This window comes from Scomber scombrus, chromosome 9, assembly GCF_963691925.1.
Source record: "Scomber scombrus chromosome 9, fScoSco1.1, whole genome shotgun sequence".
Taxonomy (NCBI): Eukaryota; Metazoa; Chordata; class Actinopteri; order Scombriformes; family Scombridae; genus Scomber; species Scomber scombrus.
In genome coordinates, this window is record NC_084978.1 from 32,146,038 (window position 1) to 32,152,037 (window position 6,000).

The window sequence follows — 6,000 nt, forward strand, 5'->3', positions numbered from 1 at the left end:
CGTCAGCAGAAATTGTTGTGTAGGCCAGTGATCCAATTTGAAGATTTTGTCTGTGGCTGTACAATGTCCTCCGACTGATACCAAAGCATAAAGCTATTCTTTGCCAGCTCATTCCCAGGGATAAGCAGTAGGTAATTTGTTCAGGTAGAATATTGTATTGTGGGCGACCAGGACGGCCAGTTATTATTGTTGGTGGGCCTCTTGAAGTTAGCATTTCCCTTTGGCTCATTTGCAGTGGTCTTGAGTTTTGAAATGAATTTATGATGGCACAAAAACATAAATGTAGGGCCTCCAGTGTTACAAAGCTCTCTTGATCGACACCTCCTTCAAACTGCTGGCTAAAGAACAAAATTGTCCGTGCATATCCATTAAGCTCAAAGAATAACCGATCCAAAATCATGCTGTCATATCCACCTCTGTCAGTTTCCCTTGCAATGTGCTGAAGGAACCTCATTGCATTAGTGAAAAACATCCTAATACTCTCCTCATTACCATTTACTGCTAACAAAAAGTTGATTTGAAAAAGAAGGTAAATTAGTGGAAAAATCATATTTGCAACTGCAGTTACTTACAAAATTATAAAGTTGTACTTATAAAGTTGCCTTCTTGATTTCAGTTCTCCCACACAGCTTCCATTTAGCTAGCAGTAAGCTCCCAGAGCTGTGCACCAATCAAGGAATGAGGCTTTATAGTATTTCCTGTTCAAACAAACTAACTTCCTGTTTTAGTAATTTTGAGTATAATAGTGTATGTGAGAGAGTATGATAGTAAGTGTGTGTGACTATAGTAGTGTATGTGAGAGAGTATGATAGTAAGTGTGTGTGACTATAGTAGTGTATGTGAGAGAGTATGATAGTAAGTGTGTGTGACTATAGTAGTGTATGTGAGAGAGTATGATAGTAAGTATGTGTGTGTGTAACTATAGTAGTAAGTGTGTGTGACTATAGTAGTGTATGTGAGAGAGTATGATAGTATGTGTGCGTGACTATACTAGTGTTTGTAAGAGAGTATGATGTAACATGTGAGAGCAACTATGAATTATTTCCTAAACGGCCCCTCATACCTATGTGTTATGTTCCACTGTTATGTGCTTTGTGTAATGTGCCAATATGCTGTCCGATAGAAAAGCCTGGAGCTGAACCCCCACTGAGTCCCACTGCTGAGCATGAACCATGGTCAAGCGCCTTGCTAATTGGCCCTCAACTTTGACTGACAGGATTCAGATAGAGTTGGTTCACAGAGGACCAAGTAAGGTACCACCTGACTTTGTTTTCCAGAGGTATGAGAGTGATGGGAGAAGTTGCCACCACCAATATTTCAAGAAGACAGTAGTTAGTGGTGAAAACATGGCTAGAAGTTGGTTGATATATTCAAAGAAGAACAACAGCCTTTTTTTGCTTCTGCTGCAAATTTCTTTCAAAGAGGATAGTTCACTTAACAAGTTCAGGACTGGCAGATTGGAAACATGCGAGCACTTTACTCACATCACATGACAATAGTACAAAACACCTCAATTGCATGAAAGAATTGAAGAAACTGGCAGTGAGGTTAAAAAGTGGGGAAACTATTGATAAGCAGGAGATGGCACTTCTGGAGGCTGAGAGGGGGAGATGGAGAGCAGTGCTGACTCGTCTCACTGCTATTGTGCAGTCACTGGCCGTTCGGAATTTGGCTTTGAGGGAACACACTGAAACACTGTTCTCACTGTCTAATGGGAATTTTCTCAAAGAGGTCGAACTTATGGCCATGTTTGATCCCATTATGAAACATCACCTTAGCCGTGTCCAAAGAGGAACAGCCAGTCACACAAGCTACCTAGGCCATCATGTGCAAAATGAACTGATTGATTTGTTGAGTATCAATATCATTTCTGCTATAGTGAATGACATCAAGCAGGCAAAGTTTTTCTCCATAATTCTGGGCTGCACTCACAATATAAGCCTCACAGAACAGCTGTCAGTTGTGATTAGAGTAGTGTCACTGGTGGACAAGCCCCATATCAAGGAACACTTTATGGGATTTTTGGAGGCAGAGGAGTCCACAGGCCAGCACCTGGCATCCCTGATATTGAACAGACTGGAGGAGTTAGGCATTACACATTTACATTTAGTCATTTAGCAGACGCTTTTATCCAAAGCGACTTACAAGGGGGAATAACATTCAAGCTACATTGCAACAGAGACATTAGTGTGACAATAAATACATAATGCTAAGTAGTGCTAAGTAGTTGTAAGTTAAGAGTGCTAAGTAATTGTAAGTTAAGAGAGGAGGTACTCTCTGAAGAGCTGGGTCTTCAAGTGCTTCTTAAAGACAGAGAGGGAGGCCCCTGCTCTGGTGGTTTTTGGCAGCTCGTTCCACCAACGTGGAACTGCAAATGAGAATAACCTGGATTGCCGTGGTTGTACGGCCGGCAGAGCCAGACGACGCTCATTTGATGAACGCAGCATCCGGGGGGTAACATGTGCTCTTACAAGAGCATTTAAGTAGGTGGGAGCATTCCCAACAATCACTCTGTAGGCAAGCTTAAGAGACTTGAACTTGATGTGAGCAGCTACAGGTAACCAGTGGAGCTCGATAAGCAGCGGAGTGATGTGTGCCCTCTTTGGCTGGTTGAACACCAGTCGCACCGCCACATTCTGTATCATCTGCAGTGGCTTCAACGCGCAGGCCGGCAAGCCTGCCGAGACGGGACATCACCAAGGTTTGTACCAGCAGTTGAGTGGCATATTGGGTCAGGTACGGCCTGACTTTTCGGATGTTGAATAGGGCGAAACGGCACGACCGGGAGACGGCAGCAACATGGTCCGAGAATGTCAGTTGGTCATCAATAATGACACCTAGATTCCTAGCAGCCTTGGTAGGAACAAGAGATAGAGAGTCAATTTTAATATCGATGTTGTGATAAATACCTTGTTTGGCCGGGAAGACCAGCAGTTCCGTTTTCGCCAGGTTTAGTTGAAGATGATGGTCCTTCATCCATGTGGATTTGTCAGCGAGACAATCCGAGATCCGCGTTGAGACAGTGGGGTCGTCAGGCTGGAAAGACAGATAGAGTTGAGTATCATCCGCATAGCAGTGGTATGAAAAACCATGCGAGCGGATGATCGTGCCCAGCGAGGTGGTGTATATGGCAAAGAGGAGGGGTCCCAGCATCGAGCCTTGGGGCACCCCTGTGGTGAGGTGGTGAGGCACAGACAGCTGGCCTTGCCATGTCACAGTGAACGAGCGTCCAGTAAGGTAAGATTCAAACCAGGAAAGTGCACTGCCAGAGATGCCCATACTTGAGAGTATGGACAGGAGTTTGCTGTGATTGACAGTGTCAAAGGCAGCTGATAAGTCTAGCAGAATGAGAACCGAGGATTTGGCAGCAGCTCTAGCAGTTTTTAGGGCCTCTGTCACAGACAACAGGGCTGTTTCGGTGGAGTGACCATTTTTGTTAGTAGCTGGAGGAGGTGGTGCAGGGTAAAGCAGAGCTTTGAAGGTGGAGAATAACTTACGCGTGTCTGTGGCACCGTTGATCCTATCGTTGAAGAAGGCCTTCTTTGCAGCAGTGATACTGGAGGAGAAGGAGGACAGCAGTGTCTGGTAGCTTGCAAGATCTTCAGTTGTTTTGGATTTGTGCCATTTCCTCTCGGCTGCTCTGAGGTCAGTGCGCGTTGTCCGGAGGGTGTCACTCAGCCAAGGGTGCGACTGGGTCGATTGAGCAGGTCTGGTGGATAGTGGACACAGGCTATCCAGACATGAGCTCAGGGTAGAGCAGAGAGAATCAGTCGCAGCATTAACCTGCAGAGAGGAGAACGTGTCGTGAGGCGGAAGAGAAGAGGAGAGCACAGAGGAGAAGTGGGTGGGTGTCATTCAAGCTAGAACCACCACTGACACTATACAATCACACATGCACTCACTCTCTTGCTAGCTCGCTCTAGATTCAGGGATGTTGTTACAGGCGTCAGGGAGCCGCTAACAATATGCAGGAGACTAATGGAACTTCCAGGAGAGTTGAGATGTCTGTAATTACTGTAGCTGGCGAGCTAGCATGCTAGAGCTAGTCAGTCATAACTATTGCCAAAGGTTCTATTTTCAGCTATTTATTCTCCCTACTAGTTGTTCTCAGGATTAAAAATAATAATAATTCAATACAGTTCTGTAGGATGGAAAGAACAAAGTACTTGTACTGTCTAATAACAGTATGTTAACCATGTGATACTTCAATAGAAGTAACGGATCCGGACCGGGTGGAATTTAGGGGTTACTGGGGATTTCCACCGGGTCCGTCAGCGGCGCGGAACGGCTGCACCAAGGTTTAGGTCCGTCCTCTGCCCAGCGTCAACTCACACCGGGAGCGTTACAGCAGCGGAGCGGAGCCTTGCAAGCCAGCAGTATTCGCGAGATCCCGCGAACTGGGTGTATAAAGCATAGACTGTATATGGTATTAAGTCAACAACAAGAAACAACAGGTTACTTTGCTTCTCGGACCAATTCTCCGAGACCCTCTGATCTATTGACTGCTCACCTGGGGCCACCGGTTATGTCGTAATGTGGATGTGAGGTTGTGATCTGCGCATTGTGTTTTATTTTGAAAGGGGACGGAAGTTTTATTATGCCGATTCTGTGTCTGACTTCATGTCTGGTGCAATCTGCTCTGTTGAGCTTGTCGCGAGTTAGAAACGCGTCCGTCAAGAATAGAAATGCTGCGGATTGATAGCGCTGCGGCATGGAGAGCCGCTGCTGGGACTTTGCCGAGACGTTGCTGACACGCTCCCTGTGGAAATACTCTCATTGATTATAGTGGTACCTATCAGCTCCGGTGACCGCAGCGCAGCCGTAACGTGCCGCTGACGGACCCAGTGGAAATTGGGCTTAATGATGGTAAAAGTAAAACTGGTAACTACAAAAATAAACCATTATTATTATTTATCTTTTATTTATTGTTCCAACAGCTCAGGTCGATTGAACAACAGAAAATACCTCTTTTTGTGTAGCATACATGTGTGTGTTATTTTGTTAAAGCTATCAGACATTAACATTTAGTTGTTTTGTTTAAATTATTATTTATAATTTAATATTACTTTAACAACTCAGGGATGTCCAAGCAGCAACATGTTGTTTGAGCACTTGTTTGAGCACTTTCTCGTCTCACAGGTAATCTGGGCCTGTAGACATCCGGATGACAGATTCCAGTCCCGGACCTTCTAGCTTCAATGTTTATTTTCTATGTGCTTCTCTCTCTCTACTATTCTTCCTCTCTCTCCTCTCTACCCCAACCGGTCGAGGCAGATGTTCTCCCACTTTGAGCCTGGTTCTGCCTGAGGTTTCTTCCTGTTAAAAGGGAGTTTTTTCTTGCCATTGTCACTAAGTGCTGCTCATGTGGGAATGTTGGGTCTATTTAAAATTAAACCTGAAGAGTACGGTTTAGAACCTGCTCTATGTGTAAAGTGCCTTGAGATAACTTTGTTGTGATTTGGTGCTATACAAATAAAGATTGATTGATTGACTGATTGATTGAAACATTTGCTGCTGAGTAATATGTGATTTAATTACTTCAACATTAAGTAATGTGTAATCAGCAGTTGATCATAATTTTTTTTGTATGACAAAAACAACTGTTAAATGTCAAAGTGAAAACAGATTTCTACAAAGTAAAGTAGTAAGTAAGTAATGCACCAAATGACCTCTATGAAATGATGTCATGTTTAAAGGGTGTGGATATTTATGCACTCATTACTTTTACATTATATATTTTTAATTACTTTACATTACTTTGTAGAAATCAGTTTTCACTTTGACATTAAAGAGTTGTTTTTTGTAAATTATTTTTTTTAACCAAATTATATTGACCATGATTCCATTTATAAAAGGAATAAAAGGGGAAAACATCTAAGTGGGTGAATACTTGTTATAGGCACTGTAACTATAGACTCCAATATGTAAGAATTTCAGTTTAAACTGCTAGACAGAATTCTAGCCACAAAATAAATATTCAAGGTCTTGAACCAAGCCGAT

At 43.4% G+C, this 6,000-nt stretch overlaps 1 long non-coding RNA gene across 1 annotated transcript in view; it reads left to right on the forward strand.

Annotated features, from left to right (window-relative positions):
• LOC133985510 (uncharacterized) overlaps window positions 1–5,337 on the forward strand; it is a 221,503-nt gene extending 216,166 nt beyond the window's left edge. Inside the window, exon 3 of the long non-coding RNA XR_009925472.1 lies at window positions 5,309–5,337. This is a non-coding gene — a long non-coding RNA (uncharacterized LOC133985510). The remainder of the gene's footprint in view (window positions 1–5,308) is intronic.
• Window positions 5,338–6,000: the final 663 nt, after the last annotated feature.